The 17,265-nt window shown below is 44.6% G+C and overlaps 2 long non-coding RNA genes across 2 annotated transcripts; both read left to right on the top strand.

Annotated features, from left to right (window-relative positions):
- Positions 1-2,689: 2,689 nt before the first annotated feature.
- LOC311512428 lies at positions 2,690-4,416 on the top strand. The gene is made up of 2 exons (XR_014709455.1): positions 2,690-2,739; positions 3,411-4,416. It is a non-coding gene; the product is annotated as an uncharacterized lncRNA (long non-coding RNA).
- Positions 4,417-10,435: 6,019 nt separating this feature from the next.
- Positions 10,436-12,162, top strand: LOC311512157. Its single transcript, XR_014709417.1, has 2 exons — positions 10,436-10,485; positions 11,157-12,162. It is a non-coding gene; the product is annotated as an uncharacterized lncRNA (long non-coding RNA).
- Positions 12,163-17,265: the final 5,103 nt, after the last annotated feature.

Genomic DNA, 17,265 nt, shown 5'->3' with positions numbered 1-17,265 from the left:
TAGCCCACGAGAAACACAAAAGAGAGGGAGAAAAGGCAGGAGATTGATATGGGATGATATTACACCAATTCAGGCTCTGACCAGCCAAAGGACATGCTTCCAGATCCCTCTCTTGCAGAAAGTGTTCCAGCAATAATACTTACTCAGTTATAGACATCCCAAACAGCGCTTTGGATTGCAGGGGTCATGAAAGTCACAGTCGGACAAATTTACACCAGCTGAGGATCTGATGCATAACCTTTAAAATGCAATTTTATACAAAAGAGAAATATATCACTGCTATTCAAGGAAAATCAAATAGCTACAAATTCTGAGGCTAGAAATCATGACCTGATTAAGGTGTAAACAGGAGAGAGATAGAAATATATGTTTTAAAGAAAATCTATTACTCAAAAGATGGGCATCTTCCAAGAATAACAAATTATTATAATCATGCAACACTTTGCATATATAAAACTTTAATGAGTGTTTGTGAAGTGCTTTTAGAGCCTGAGTTTTGAGCAAGCCTCAGAACATACTGTGGGAGTGTTGTTATCCTCATTTGATATGCAGATAAACAGGGGGAAATTGAATTGGAGATCACAAAATAAGTCAGCTGAAGAGAAAGAAGTAAAACCCAAATGTCCTGACAATTCGTGCCACACGTTACTCTCTGGGTTGAGCACTATTAGCCTGCATTGCAAGACAATGTTAGTAAAGTGTCTTCTTAATAACATTTGGTGCTTTTGGCTTCTTAACATGCAATTTACATGACTGTCATTGTTAGAGAGACTCAGTCATTTCCTTGTTTTGTTTGGCAAGCACCTAGATGATTCTTTTTCTGATCAAAGCAAAAACAAAGCTCACCTATATACTGTATTGTTCCACTTTAACTTGGCCTTCCTAATCCATGGCGACAATAATTCACCAAAGGAATGGTAAGTATGTCAATTACATAGTTGATCATAGTATGTCAATTACATATTTGGTGGTGTAGGATCAAAAACTTCTTTTTAGAACTCAAATATCAAAGTTTGTGAGGAGACACGTACGGTCACTGCTGTGCAGAGGAACCAGGAGATGATTCCTTTAGAAACTTGTCAAAACAAAACAAACAAAAGAACCCATGAATGAGTCTCTCTATGAATTACTCTCTTGTTAGTGATTTGTTTAGAATCCAACAAAGTGAAGGGTCTGACAGGGTTCAGGATCAATGGGAAGTATGTGGCACTTGTTAAGACTAACGTGTCTACTTCAGTCTCTGCAGCTTACTTCCTGTAAAACCTTATTCTCAATGTGCCTTTGTTTATCCACGTATAAAACAGGGATGATATCACTCATTATGGATGTTCCACTTCCTTGGCACTCTGGATATCAAACCTCTTCGCAAACACTCATTAAGGCTTTTGATGTCTAAAATATTGTATTATGATACTAATAATAGTTTGTAGCAGGAAAACATCCTTGTATTGAGTAACAGAGTCACTTTACAAGGAATTAATATTCTAGATCATTCCTGTCAGTCCACTATTCAGATTGTGATTTTCCCTTCAGAATTTGAAGCTTTGCATTTCCTTTCATTATACAAATTCCTCAGAGCAGGAGTCTGACCAGCAAAGATCAGCATAGCCCCATAATCTTCGAAGGTGTTCAGAGCCTTTGAATCACAACAAGGCTTCTCACCCTTGCCTGGTTACAGGAAACATCCCATAGAGACTCTGGTACGCTCGAAAAATCATTCTAATCATAGTAGACAAGCATGCTGCAAGCTCAAGGTCTTGCAACATGCCCTAAGGCTGATGAGATTTTCAATTAATCTAATCTAAACCCATAGCCTTAGCCAAGAAAGACACATCTCCATCTTTCCTGTCTTTCCCCTGAGGCTTTATCTGCTGCTTTTTCATGCAAGACAAGAATTGTGTTGGCTGTTGTTGGATGGAGATTGTGTTACTGATGCCAGAAACGTAAAAAGGTTTATCTCAAAGGCTTTATCAAACATAACTTGTTTTCACCCACCTCCAACCCTCACCTCAAACCAAGAGCAGCCCTGCAAGAGGAAGCACAGTGAGCTTCTGCCATGGGGATCGCCCTGATCCCACCGCACTGGTGCCACAACTGAAGTTCGATTATGAACTGAAAATTTCTAATCAACATAAAGCGAAACCCATCCCTAAGCGGAGGGTCAGCACAAATGCCTGTGCAAATCTCAGGTCCCTGTTAAGATCTCTTTTGAAAGCATGTGTGACTAAAGTGGTTCAGAAGCCTTACACTGTCCTTCTGACCTACAGAAATTTCAAGCCATACAGCCTAAATGCTCTGTTCCTCCTAGGAAATTCCATCAGGGAGACTGCCCTGGGCCCCCACTACATACCAACACATATCAGTGTAGCTTTTATCAGACCAAACTGGAATCCTCTGCATGACAACAGATTGTGCAACAGATACCATTCTTAATAGCCAGGTCATTCCTGCAATAACTCTGATGGGCTCACCAGATTGATATCAGGAACAAATTGGTTCCATAAAACTTTCAAGAGGCATGCCACATGAGGTACATAACTCAATAATCCTGAAGATTGAAGAAACCAATTATAACCACTGAAGGAGTGACGTGCACAGCAAAATGTTTTTCTGACTAATTAAGACCTCAGGCAAAAGGGTGTCTCAGATTCTCCAGGCCATCTAACAACCTGTATAAAAGCCCTCGCAACTCAGGGTTCTTTAACCGCTTCTCTTGACGTCTCCTCCTCAGTGGGCTGGGTAAGTGCGATTTCACTGAATCTCTCCATAGCTATCCAGATGTCTCGTTAGTGCTCATTTCAATTTTGCATATAGACTCCAATTACTGTCTATCTTACGGGAGTTTCCACGAAAAAATCTTGATTATTAAGTTGCAGGCATTGGTGGATTCATGGTATAAAGCGAGGGTGGCAATTTTTTGCAGAACTACACAGGCATTTGGGACACAAGTTCAGGTTTATTTTCATAAAGAAACAGGCATTTGAATCCCTTTGGCAGCTTTGAAAAAGCTCATAAACCACTTTTAATTCAACAGCAGCTCAGGCAGATTGCTACATTAGATGGATCTCTGCTCTGAACCAGTTCGGCAATTTCTCTGTTCTTATGTGCTCTGCTAGCAATGATAGGTGCAGATCCCCAGCTGGTGTAAGTTAGCTTAGCACCATTCATCTCCGTTGAACAGTGGCGATTTCCGCTGGCTCGGGCTCTGGTCCTTAACGTTTTGTACTGACGAAGAATATTTTTCATACATACATGGTCAAGTATTGCTGACTCGCAAGCTTTAGAAGCCAAAGTACCACGCGCTCTCTCTTTCTATGTGGCCCCCATTTCAATGGGAACTGAGCTTTGACCCGTTTATTCCACTGGCTCTAAGGCATTATGGTGACTCTTTTCCTTTCTGTGTGTTTCAGGTTTAGTTCCAACGCATGGAGATGTTGTTCCACCACCAAAAAAAGATTTGCAAACCTTGGTGCTGTAAACCGCACCAAAAGATTTGTAAACCTTGGTTCTGTAAACCGTGGGGTTATGGGGACTCAAGCGGTTACGGAGGCGATTATGGACACTGGCCGCCATGCTGCTGGAAAAAGCCATTCAAGTGCTGCTACCCCTATCCCTACCCCTGCTGCTACCCCCACCCCTATCCCTGCGGCCCCACAAACCTGTATCCATGTTTCGCTGAGGAGGAATAGCCATGGAACAAGGAACAACCAACAAACGAAAAGCAAGATACCGATTCACGGCTGAGCTCATGGACAATGGCTTTGGGAAATGCTGAGTGCCCACAACTCCCAAGGGAGCTGTGAGTTCTCAGCACCGCAGGAAACCTGCACCAGATTTCTATTTGCCAGGGGACACTTTAGCACAGTTTCCTCTAATACCGCCATACTCTCTCCTTTACTCTAGCTATCTGACAGCCCGAATCTCAGCTCCATCATGGCCCCTTTCGGCCTCTCTGACAGTGTCAATGCAGCAGGGGCCTGTGAGTTCATACAAATGATATTTACACTCACTCGAAGGCTCTTTACAAACCAACGTCCTGGGACGTAAGTGTCAATGAGAATTAGGGCCTATGTTTTCTAGCCTTTCCATAAATATGTACCATTTGTTTCCAGTTTCAACACTGCTACAGAAGATGTATAACAGAGAAAGAACTTAGTCCTCTCCTGATATTGTGCTTTGTCTAATTAGACTGGGGCTGGGATAACACAATTAACTGAAAATGGCTGCAAACAGGATTTGATTGTCACACTCTACAGCGGCACCAAAGAAAGAAGAACATCTGATGGGAAATGCATCACCTGGGAGCAGTTCATTTGTTGTAATCCTGGAAAACCTGGCAATGTATTTTCTACTCTGCATTCGGTCTGTTCCTATGTAATCCTATCAGATTAGCATTAAAGGGATTCTGAAACACGATAGCAATCCTCTGGTTTCCATTCTGGTCCATTCCTCATTTTACAAACATCTATGAGTTAGATGCCAAATACTTTGTAAATGTGGGTAACAATTCACTCCTGCGCAGGGAACCAATGCCTGGGCACTGCTTCTGAACAACTGACTGATGCATAAACACTGACTCATTACTCCTCAGACCTCCTCTGCGACACAACTCTCTGCTTTTGTTAACTTCCACGGCTAGGGAAACTGAGGCACAGAGGCAGCCAGGGATTTGCTCACAGCTGCGGGAAGTGATTTGCTCAAGTTCACACAGTCAGGCCCTGGCAAAACCGGGATTAAAACTCACAATTTCCAGACTCCCAGCCTTTCTGATTATTTCCTCAGACTCTGTTACCCCTCCATGGAAACCCACTCATGTCTTGCTGGTGTGATGACTTACAGCTCTCCGGCCGTACATGTGATTTAAAGATAATATACCTTTGCCCTCTAATATGGGACCCGTAATATGGCCACATTCTTTGAAATACAGAAACACAAGACTTTCCACTTTGACCCAATCAATGACCCAGCTAGTCCAGGTTTCAGAGTAGCAGCCGTGTCAGTCTGTATCCGTAAAAAGAAAAGGAGGACTTGTGGCACCTTAGAAACTAACACATTTATTAGAGCATAAGCTTTTGTGAGCTACAGCTCACTTCATCGGCTCTGACAGTGACCAACAACAGCTGCTTCAGAGGAAGGCTCAAGAAACTCTGCAGAAGGCAGTTGTGGGATAACCTGCCCATAGGAGAAGTTTCTGACTCATTTCTATTAATTACTCAGACCTATTCTTCATTATTGGCTAATGCCCTGAGGCAGGAAAGTTTATATCCCTGCCAAACAGAATGGAATAAGTCCGTCTCAATCTACCACTGCTCGAGGGTACGGCACACACCATTGTGCCTGGATTGCCCAGGGTACGCACCAGCTTCTCACTCTCCTTCTCCTGCCTGCTAACGTGGCTCTCCAGTCGGGTCACCAACTTTTCTCCACCCCTTCTGTGGTCCCGATTGTCCCACACTACAAGTCCAAGAACTGTCTACCCCTTTAAGGGTCCCCTGGAGCTCACAAACAGAACAGACTCCCTGCTCCCCCTAGCAACTCTTCACCCCTGGCAGAAGGGCAATACCAGGCCTTTGAACCACGCTAGCTTTCAAAATAGCTCTTCTCAGATGTAAGTTTGCATCGACTTTTGTTCTGCCCTGGGGTAAATTTCACTTTATCGGGATTACAAAATCATCTCTCAATACACCTCCCTTATTAGGGTGATCATCAAAGCAGAACCATACACTTCTGTTAATTGTAGCATTGCTCATTGTTTGAATTGAAGGTTGGTGGCACAGGGCTTTCTAAGGGTTTGCAGTTACAACCTCAGCACTCACATCTCCATCCACGAGCACCTAAGAGAACTGAGGTCGTCTGAGAAAATGCAGATGATGTAGCCCACAAGAAGCACAGGAGAGATGGAGAAAAACCAGGACACGGACATGGGATGATATTACACCAATTCAGCCTCCGGCCAGCCATAGGATTCTGCATCATGAGATCAGTCTTCTGGTTTCGTTTCTGCTGCATTCCTCAGTTAGCCGCCTCTGTGAGTTAGGTGCCTAAACACTTGGTAAATCTGGCCTTGTCGGTAACAATTCACTCCTGCGCAGGGACCCAGTGCCTGGGCACTACTTAAGTCCCAAGGAGCCCTTGGTTAGAAGAGAATCAGGTCCGGCAAGAGGCTGTAAATCAGAGGAGGTATTACCCTGTGGTTCCCCTGCTAGTACCAACTAACGCCAGTCGGGTGTTCGGTAACCCTTCTCTTTGGAACAGCTCGACCTTTTCAGTCATGGTTTAATGCCTGACTTCATTGGGAAGTGGGAATGAATCTGAGGGAAATTCAGCGGTGGATCTGAGCATCAGTAACATGTACAACAATCCAGTCTGGTCTTTCAAATCCATGCTGATATTGGTTTGGGATATTCTGCCATTAAGCACTGCAATTTCAGGGAGCCTGTATTCTGAATACTCTGCACATCCACCCATAATGCATCTAATCTAATGCAACCTGAAATGAATGGGAGAGAATCATGGCAGAAGCACACCGTACTATTTCTTCCAGCGCTGCTCATTGACTGTGTTCGGGGTTGGTGGCACAGTGTTTTATAAAGGCCTGGACTTACAATCTTGAATCTATACCACCTCAGCAACCACATCTCCGTCCATGAGCAGCTAAGAGAAGGGAGATCTTATGGGAAAGTGCGGCCAAGAGAGCCCAAGTGAAGCACGGGAAGATGAAGAAAAGGCATCACGGACCAAGCAAGAGACCTCTGTGGAATGAGTTTAGGAGAATGCATACTCTCACCACCTGGAGGTCGTGTTTCCAGGTCTTTCTCCGGCGGGAATAGTTCCAGTAGTCAACAGAGCCGGAACGATTTACAGCTGGCTCAATAACTATACAATGGAATTTTATAGAAAAGAGAAACACCTAGCTGCTATAGAATGAAAATCGACACAGCTACAAATTCTGAAGCGAGAAATCATGACCTGACTAAGGCCTAGAAATGAGAGCCACTGAAATACATTTTTGAAGTGACTCTATTACTCAAACATGGGCATCTTCTATGAACAAAACATCAACATTGTAATCATACAACATTTTGCATATATAGAACTTTAATGACTGTTTGTGAAGTGGTTGGTATCCTCAGTTACCACTTACCATCTGACACGAGTGTTCTTATCCTTATTGTCTATGCAAATAAACAGAGGCAAATAAACTGTGCAGAAGGTCACCCAAAGAGTCCGTTGCAGAGACAGCAATAAAACCACATAGTCCGATTTCTCATGCCACACGCTACTCTCTGGGTTGAACATTAGTTGACCTCATTACGTGACGTTAATCAAGTGTTTTGTTAATAACATTTCGTGTTTTGGGCTTCCTCATATGCAATTTACATGACTCTAATGATTACGGCGACTCTATCGTATTCTTGTTTTGTTTGGCAAACTTCTGGACAAATTCTCTTCTGATCTAAGCATAAACAAAGACCAACTAAATAATGTGCTGATCCCCTTCAGTTTTGCCTTCTTTGTACATGGAGATACTAATTTGCCAAAGGAATGATCAGGATGTAAATTACATACATGTTCATTGGTGGCTTAAGATTATAAACTGCTATTTATAATTCAAATATTAAGTACTGCAGTGATAAGACACATGTCTCTTCCTGTGAAAAATCCAGCTGTTATTGTCAAACAAAATCTTAACTCCAGCCTCGTTTGCCTCAAAACATTTTTCCACCACCTCCAGCAACATGGACCCTTCACTTGTTCCACATTTTTTTTGCTGAGTATGTCAGTTACATAGTTCGTAATAGGCGGTGTAGGATAGTCAACTTGAAGTTAGAATTCCAATATAAAGTTTCCTCACTCCCATGCAGAAGAATCAGAAGATGTTTCCTCCAGAAACTTGTCAAAACAAAACAAAAAAAGAACTCATGAATGCGTCTCTCTATGGCAGGGGTTCTCAAAAATTAAGACAGCACCACAGGAGGTCGGCCTGAAGCCTGATCCCGCCCAAGCCCTGCTACCTGTGGTGTGGGGGCGGGGGCAAAGCGAAAGCCCCACTGCCCCAGGCCACAGGGACAAGGCCGAAGCCCGAGGGCAGAGGCCTATAGGCTTAGCCCCACCACCCAGGACTGAAGCCTTCTGGCTTTGGCTTCGGCTTTGGCCCTGGGCCTTAGCAAGTCGCAACCCACTTTGGGGTCCTGACCCACAGTTTGAGAACCACTGCTCTATGTATTACTCTCCTCTTTGTCATACGTTTAGAATCCAAAAATGTGAAGGGCCTGACAGGGTCCAGGCTCAATGGGAAGCACGTGTTTTCAAGACTAATCCGTCTAATTCTGTCTCTGCAACTCATTTCCTGTTAGACCTTATTCTCAGTGTGCCTGTGTTTATCCACGTAGATAACAGGGACAATATCACTTGTCATGGATGTTCCACTTCCTTGACACACTGGATAGCAACCCTCTTCGCAAACACTCATTAAGGCTTTTGATGTCTAAAGTATTGAATTATGATGATAATGATAGTTTATCCTGAAAGACACCCTTGTATTGAGTAACAGCGTCACTTTACAAGGAATTAATATCTAGACCACAGATACTCAACCTTCATTGCACCATGACCCCCTTCTGACAAAAATTACTACATGACCCCAAGAGGAGGAACTGAAGCCTGAACCCACCCAAGCCCTGCTGCTCCAAGCAGGCATGGGGGGAAGCGGTCAAATGACCGAATGGCTCGGCAGCAGTTCTGCAGAAAAGGACCTAGGGGTTACAGTGGACGAGAAGCTGGATATGAGTCAACAGTGTGCCCTTGTTGCCAAGAAGGCCAATGGCATTTTGGGATGTATAAGTCGGGGCATTGCCAACAGATCGAGGGACGTGATCGTTCCCCTCTATTGAACGCTGGTGAGGCCTCATCTGGAGTACTGTGTCCAGTTTGGGGCCCCACACTACAAGAAGGATGTGGAAAAATTGGAAAGAGTCCAGCGGAGGGAAACAAAAATGATTAGGGGACTGGAACACATGAGTTAAGAGGAGAGGCTGAGGGAACTGGGATGTTTAGTCTACGGAAGAGAAGAATGAGGGGGGATTTGATAGCTGCTTTCAACTACCTGAAAGCGGGTTCCAAAGAGGATGGCTCTAGACTGTTCTCAGTGGTAGCAGATGACAGAACAAGGAGTAATGGTCTCAAGTTGCAGTGGGGGAGATTTAGGTTGGATATTAAGAAAAACTTTTTCACTAGGAGGGTGGTGAAACACTGGAATGCGTTACCTAAGGAAGTGGTGGAATCTCCTTCCTTAGAAGTTTTTAAGGTCAGGCTTGACAAAGCCCTGGCTGGGATGATTTAATTGGGGATCGGTCCTGCTTTGAGCAGGGGGTTGGACTAGATGACCTCCTGAGGTCCCGTACAACCCTGATATTCTATGATTCTAAGCTCAGGGTCTTCCAGCATGCCTTAAACTGATCAGATTTTAAATAAGTCTGATCTCAGCCCATAGCCGTAGCTAAGAAAGCCACATAGAATCATAGAATCATAGAATATCAGGGTTGGAAGGGACCTCAGGACATCTCCAGCTTTCCTGTCTTTCATCTGAGACTTTATCCGCTGCTTTTTCATGCAAGACAACAATTGTGTTTGGCTGTTATTGGATGCAGATCATGTGACTGATGCCAGAAACGTTCCAAGGTTTATCTCAAAGCCTTTATCAAACATAACTTGTTTTCACCCACCACCAGCCCTCACCTCAAACCAAGAGCAGCCCTGCAAGAGGAAGCACAGTGAGCTTCTGCCATGGTGATCACCCTCATCCCACAGCACTGGTGCCATAACTAATTGAATTTTTAATTAATCTGAGGGGAAACACGCCCCTAAGCAGAGGGTCAGCACAAAGGCCGGTGCAAATCTCAGGTCCCTGTTACGATCTTTTTTGGAACTGTAAGTGGGACTTCAGTGGTTCATAGGTCTTAAACTGTCCGTCTGACAGAGGGAAATTTCAAGCCACAGGGCCTCAATGTGCCGTCCTCCTTGCAAATTCCATGGGGGGAACTGCCCTTGGCCCCCAGTACATACCAACACATATCAGGGTCGCTTTAAAGGATCAAATTGGAGTCCTCTATGTGACAGGAGATTGTGCAACAGATACAGCTCTTAATAAGCTCCCAATTCATTCCCAGAGTAACTATGGTGGAAGCACTAGAAGGACACCAGAAATGAATTTGTCTCAGAAAACTTTTAAGATGAAGGAAACCTGCAGTGTGTCATATGCATGCCAAACCATGTGAGGTAGAAAACAACAATCCTGAAGATTGAAGCAACCAATTATATCCACTGAAGGAGTGACGTGCACAGCAAAATGTTTTTCTGACTAATTAAGACCTCAAGCAAAGGGGTGTCTCAGATTCTCCAGGCCATCTAACAACCTGTATAAAAGCCCTCGCAACTCAGGGTTCTTTAACCGCTTCTCTTGACGTCTCCTCCTCAGTGGGCTGGGTAAGTGCGATTTCACTGAATCTCTCCATAGCTATCCAGATGTCTCGTTAGTGCTCATTTCAATTTTGCATATAGACTCCAATTACTGTCTATCTTACGGGAGTTTCCACGAAAAAATCTTGATTATTAAGTTGCAGGCATTGGTGGATTCATGGTATAAAGCGAGGGTGGCAATTTTTTGCAGAACTACACAGGCATTTGGGACACAAGTTCAGGTTTATTTTCATAAAGAAACAGGCATTCGAATCCCTTTGGCAGCTTTGAAAAAGCTCATAAACCACTTTTAATTCAACAGCAGCTCAGGCAGATTGCTACATTAGATGGATCTCTGCTCTGAACCAGTTCGGCAATTTCTCTGTTCTTATGTGCTCTGCTAGCAATGATAGGTGCAGATCCCCAGCTGGTGTAAGTTAGCTTAGCACCATTCATCTCCGTTGAACAGTGGCGATTTCCGCTGGCTCGGGCTCTGGTCCTTAACGTTTTGTACTGACGAAGAATATTTTTCATACATACATGGTCAAGTATTGCTGACTCGCAAGCTTTAGAAGCCAAAGTACCACGCGCTCTCTCTTTCTATGTGGCCCCCATTTCAATGGGAACTGAGCTTTGACCCGTTTATTCCACTGGCTCTAAGGCATTATGGTGACTCTTTTCCTTTCTGTGTGTTTCAGGTTTAGTTCCAACGCATGGAGATGTTGTTCCACCACCAAAAAAAGATTTGCAAACCTTGGTGCTGTAAACCGCACCAAAAGATTTGTAAACCTTGGTTCTGTAAACCGTGGGGTTATGGGGACTCAAGCGGTTACGGAGGCGATTATGGACACTGGCCGCCATGCTGCTGGAAAAAGCCATTCAAGTGCTGCTACCCCTATCCCTACCCCTGCTGCTACCCCCACCCCTATCCCTGCGGCCCCACAAACCTGTATCCATGTTTCGCTGAGGAGGAATAGCCATGGAACAAGGAACAACCAACAAACGAAAAGCAAGATACCGATTCACGGCTGAGCTCATGGACAATGGCTTTGGGAAATGCTGAGTGCCCACAACTCCCAAGGGAGCTGTGAGTTCTCAGCACCGCAGGAAACCTGCACCAGATTTCTATTTGCCAGGGGACACTTTAGCACAGTTTCTTCTAATACCGCCATACTCTCTCCTTTACTCTAGCTATCTGACGGCCCGAATCTCAGCTCCATCATGGCCCCTTTCGGCCTCTCTGACAGTGTCAATGCAGCAGGGGCCTGTGAGTTCATACAAATGATATTTACACTCACTCGAAGGCTCTTTACAAACCAACGTCCTGGGACGTAAGTGTCAATGAGAATTAGGGCCTATGTTTTCTAGCCTTTCCATAAATATGTACCATTTGTTTCCAGTTTCAACACTGCTACAGAAGATGTATAACAGAGAAAGAACTTAGTCCTCTCCTGATATTGTGCTTTGTCTAATTAGACTGGGGCTGGGATAACACAATTAACTGAAAATGGCTGCAAACAGGATTTGATTGTCACACTCTACAGCGGCACCAAAGAAAGAAGAACATCTGATGGGAAATGCATCACCTGGGAGCAGTTCATTTGTTGTAATCCTGGAAAACCTGGCAATGTATTTTCTACTCTGCATTCGGTCTGTTCCTATGTAATCCTATCAGATTAGCATTAAAGGGATTCTGAAACACGATAGCAATCCTCTGGTTTCCATTCTGGTCCATTCCTCATTTTACAAACATCTATGAGTTAGATGCCAAATACTTTGTAAATGTGGGTAACAATTCACTCCTGCGCAGGGAACCAGTGCCTGGGCACTGCTTCTGAACAACTGACTGATGCATAAACACTGACTCATTACTCCTCAGACCTCCTCTGCGACACAACTCTCTGCTTTTGTTAACTTCCACGGCTAGGGAAACTGAGGCACAGAGGCAGCCAGGGATTTGCTCACAGCTGCGGGAAGTGATTTGCTCAAGTTCACACAGTCAGGCCCTGGCAAAACCGGGATTAAAACTCACAATTTCCAGACTCCCAGCCTTTCTGATTATTTCCTCAGACTCTGTTACCCCTCCATGGAAACCCCCTCATGTCTTGCTGGTGTGATGACTTACAGCTCTCCGGCCGTACATGTGATTTAAAGATAATATACCTTTGCCCTCTAATATGGGACCCGTAATATGGCCACATTCTTTGAAATACAGAAACACAAGACTTTCCACTTTGACCCAATCAATGACCCAGCTAGTCCAGGTTTCAGAGTAGCAGCCGTGTCAGTCTGTATCCGTAAAAAGAAAAGGAGGACTTGTGGCACCTTAGAAACTAACACATTTATTAGAGCATAAGCTTTTGTGAGCTACAGCTCACTTCATCGGCTCTGACAGTGACCAACAACAGCTGCTTCAGAGGAAGGCTCAAGAAACTCTGCAGAAGGCAGTTGTGGGATAACCTGCCCATAGGAGAAGTTTCTGACTCATTTCTATTAATTACTCAGACCTATTCTTCATTATTGGCTAATGCCCTGAGGCAGGAAAGTTTATATCCCTGCCAAACAGAATGGAATAAGTCCGTCTCAATCTACCACTGCTCGAGGGTACGGCACACACCATTGTGCCTGGATTGCCCAGGGTACGCACCAGCTTCTCACTCTCCTTCTCCTGCCTGCTAACGTGGCTCTCCAGTCGGGTCACCAACTTTTCTCCACCCCTTCTGTGGTCCCGATTGTCCCACACTACAAGTCCAAGAACTGTCTACCCCTTTAAGGGTCCCCTGGAGCTCACAAACAGAACAGACTCCCTGCTCCCCCTAGCAACTCTTCACCCCTGGCAGAAGGGCAATACCAGGCCTTTGAACCACGCTAGCTTTCAAAATAGCTCTTCTCAGATGTAAGTTTGCATCGACTTTTGTTCTGCCCTGGGGTAAATTTCACTTTATCGGGATTACAAAATCATCTCTCAATACACCTCCCTTATTAGGGTGATCATCAAAGCAGAACCATACACTTCTGTTAATTGTAGCATTGCTCATTGTTTGAATTGAAGGTTGGTGGCACAGGGCTTTCTAAGGGTTTGCAGTTACAACCTCAGCACTCACATCTCCATCCACGAGCACCTAAGAGAACTGAGGTCGTCTGAGAAAATGCAGATGATGTAGCCCACAAGAAGCACAGGAGAGATGGAGAAAAACCAGGACACGGACATGGGATGATATTACACCAATTCAGCCTCCGGCCAGCCATAGGATTCTGCATCATGAGATCAGTCTTCTGGTTTCGTTTCTGCTGCATTCCTCAGTTAGCCGCCTCTGTGAGTTAGGTGCCTAAACACTTGGTAAATCTGGCCTTGTCGGTAACAATTCACTCCTGCGCAGGGACCCAGTGCCTGGGCACTACTTAAGTCCCAAGGAGCCCTTGGTTAGAAGAGAATCAGGTCCGGCAAGAGGCTGTAAATCAGAGGAGGTATTACCCTGTGGTTCCCCTGCTAGTACCAACTAACGCCAGTCGGGTGTTCGGTAACCCTTCTCTTTGGAACAGCTCGACCTTTTCAGTCATGGTTTAATGCCTGACTTCATTGGGAAGTGGGAATGAATCTGAGGGAAATTCAGCGGTGGATCTGAGCATCAGTAACATGTACAACAATCCAGTCTGGTCTTTCAAATCCATGCTGATATTGGTTTGGGATATTCTGCCATTAAGCACTGCAATTTCAGGGAGCCTGTATTCTGAATACTCTGCACATCCACCCATAATGCATCTAATCTAATGCAACCTGAAATGAATGGGAGAGAATCATGGCAGAAGCACACCGTACTATTTCTTCCAGCGCTGCTCATTGACTGTGTTCGGGGTTGGTGGCACAGTGTTTTATAAAGGCCTGGACTTACAATCTTGAATCTATACCACCTCAGCAACCACATCTCCGTCCATGAGCAGCTAAGAGAAGGGAGATCTTATGGGAAAGTGCGGCCAAGAGAGCCCAAGTGAAGCACGGGAAGATGAAGAAAAGGCATCACGGACCAAGCAAGAGACCTCTGTGGAATGAGTTTAGGAGAATGCATACTCTCACCACCTGGAGGTCGTGTTTCCAGGTCTTTCTCCGGCGGGAATAGTTCCAGTAGTCAACAGAGCCGGAACGATTTACAGCTGGCTCAATAACTATACAATGGAATTTTATAGAAAAGAGAAACACCTAGCTGCTATAGAATGAAAATCGACACAGCTACAAATTCTGAAGCGAGAAATCATGACCTGACTAAGGCCTAGAAATGAGAGCCACTGAAATACATTTTTGAAGTGACTCTATTACTCAAACATGGGCATCTTCTATGAACAAAACATCAACATTGTAATCATACAACATTTTGCATATATAGAACTTTAATGACTGTTTGTGAAGTGGTTGGTATCCTCAGTTACCACTTACCATCTGACACGAGTGTTCTTATCCTTATTGTCTATGCAAATAAACAGAGGCAAATAAACTGTGCAGAAGGTCACCCAAAGAGTCCGTTGCAGAGACAGCAATAAAACCACATAGTCCGATTTCTCATGCCACACGCTACTCTCTGGGTTGAACATTAGTTGACCTCATTACGTGACGTTAATCAAGTGTTTTGTTAATAACATTTCGTGTTTTGGGCTTCCTCATATGCAATTTACATGACTCTAATGATTACGGCGACTCTATCGTATTCTTGTTTTGTTTGGCAAACTTCTGGACAAATTCTCTTCTGATCTAAGCATAAACAAAGACCAACTAAATAATGTGCTGATCCCCTTCAGTTTTGCCTTCTTTGTACATGGAGATACTAATTTGCCAAAGGAATGATCAGGATGTAAATTACATACATGTTCATTGGTGGCTTAAGATTATAAACTGCTATTTATAATTCAAATATTAAGTACTGCAGTGATAAGACACATGTCTCTTCCTGTGAAAAATCCAGCTGTTATTGTCAAACAAAATCTTAACTCCAGCCTCGTTTGCCTCAAAACATTTTTCCACCACCTCCAGCAACATGGACCCTTCACTTGTTCCACATTTTTTTTGCTGAGTATGTCAGTTACATAGTTCGTAATAGGCGGTGTAGGATAGTCAACTTGAAGTTAGAATTCCAATATAAAGTTTCCTCACTCCCATGCAGAAGAATCAGAAGATGTTTCCTCCAGAAACTTGTCAAAACAAAACAAAAAAAGAACTCATGAATGCGTCTCTCTATGGCAGGGGTTCTCAAAAATTAAGACAGCACCACAGGAGGTCGGCCTGAAGCCTGATCCCGCCCAAGCCCTGCTACCTGCGGTGTGGGGGCGGGGGCAAAGCGAAAGCCCCACTGCCCCAGGCCACAGGGACAAGGCCGAAGCCCGAGGGCAGAGGCCTATAGGCTTAGCCCCACCACCCAGGACTGAAGCCTTCTGGCTTTGGCTTCGGCTTTGGCCCTGGGCCTTAGCAAGTCGCAACCCACTTTGGGGTCCTGACCCACAGTTTGAGAACCACTGCTCTATGTATTACTCTCCTCTTTGTCATACGTTTAGAATCCAAAAATGTGAAGGGCCTGACAGGGTCCAGGCTCAATGGGAAGCACGTGTTTTCAAGACTAATCCGTCTAATTCTGTCTCTGCAACTCATTTCCTGTTAGACCTTATTCTCAGTGTGCCTGTGTTTATCCACGTAGATAACAGGGACAATATCACTTGTCATGGATGTTCCACTTCCTTGACACACTGGATAGCAACCCTCTTCGCAAACACTCATTAAGGCTTTTGATGTCTAAAGTATTGAATTATGATGATAATGATAGTTTATCCTGAAAGACACCCTTGTATTGAGTAACAGCGTCACTTTACAAGGAATTAATATCTAGACCACAGATACTCAACCTTCATTGCACCATGACCCCCTTCTGACAAAAATTACTACATGACCCCAAGAGGAGGAACTGAAGCCTGAACCCACCCAAGCCCTGCTGCTCCAAGCAGGCATGGGGGGAAGCGGTCAAATGACCGAATGGCTCGGCAGCAGTTCTGCAGAAAAGGACCTAGGGGTTACAGTGGACGAGAAGCTGGATATGAGTCAACAGTGTGCCCTTGTTGCCAAGAAGGCCAATGGCATTTTGGGATGTATAAGTCGGGGCATTGCCAACAGATCGAGGGACGTGATCGTTCCCCTCTATTGAACGCTGGTGAGGCCTCATCTGGAGTACTGTGTCCAGTTTGGGGCCCCACACTACAAGAAGGATGTGGAAAAATTGGAAAGAGTCCAGCGGAGGGAAACAAAAATGATTAGGGGACTGGAACACATGAGTTAAGAGGAGAGGCTGAGGGAACTGGGATGTTTAGTCTACGGAAGAGAAGAATGAGGGGGGATTTGATAGCTGCTTTCAACTACCTGAAAGCGGGTTCCAAAGAGGATGGCTCTAGACTGTTCTCAGTGGTAGCAGATGACAGAACAAGGAGTAATGGTCTCAAGTTGCAGTGGGGGAGATTTAGGTTGGATATTAAGAAAAACTTTTTCACTAGGAGGGTGGTGAAACACTGGAATGCGTTACCTAAGGAAGTGGTGGAATCTCCTTCCTTAGAAGTTTTTAAGGTCAGGCTTGACAAAGCCCTGGCTGGGATGATTTAATTGGGGATCGGTCCTGCTTTGAGCAGGGGGTTGGACTAGATGACCTCCTGAGGTCCCGTACAACCCTGATATTCTATGATTCTAAGCTCAGGGTCTTCCAGCATGCCTTAAACTGATCAGATTTTAAATAAGTCTGATCTCAGCCCATAGCCGTAGCTAAGAAAGCCACATAGAAT

The sequence above is a fragment of the Lepidochelys olivacea genome (genome assembly GCF_965140295.1).
Source record: "Lepidochelys olivacea isolate rLepOli2 genome assembly, chromosome: 24".
NCBI lineage: Eukaryota > Metazoa > Chordata > Testudines > Cheloniidae > Lepidochelys > Lepidochelys olivacea.
This window is presented reverse-complemented; position numbering and strand designations above follow the sequence as displayed.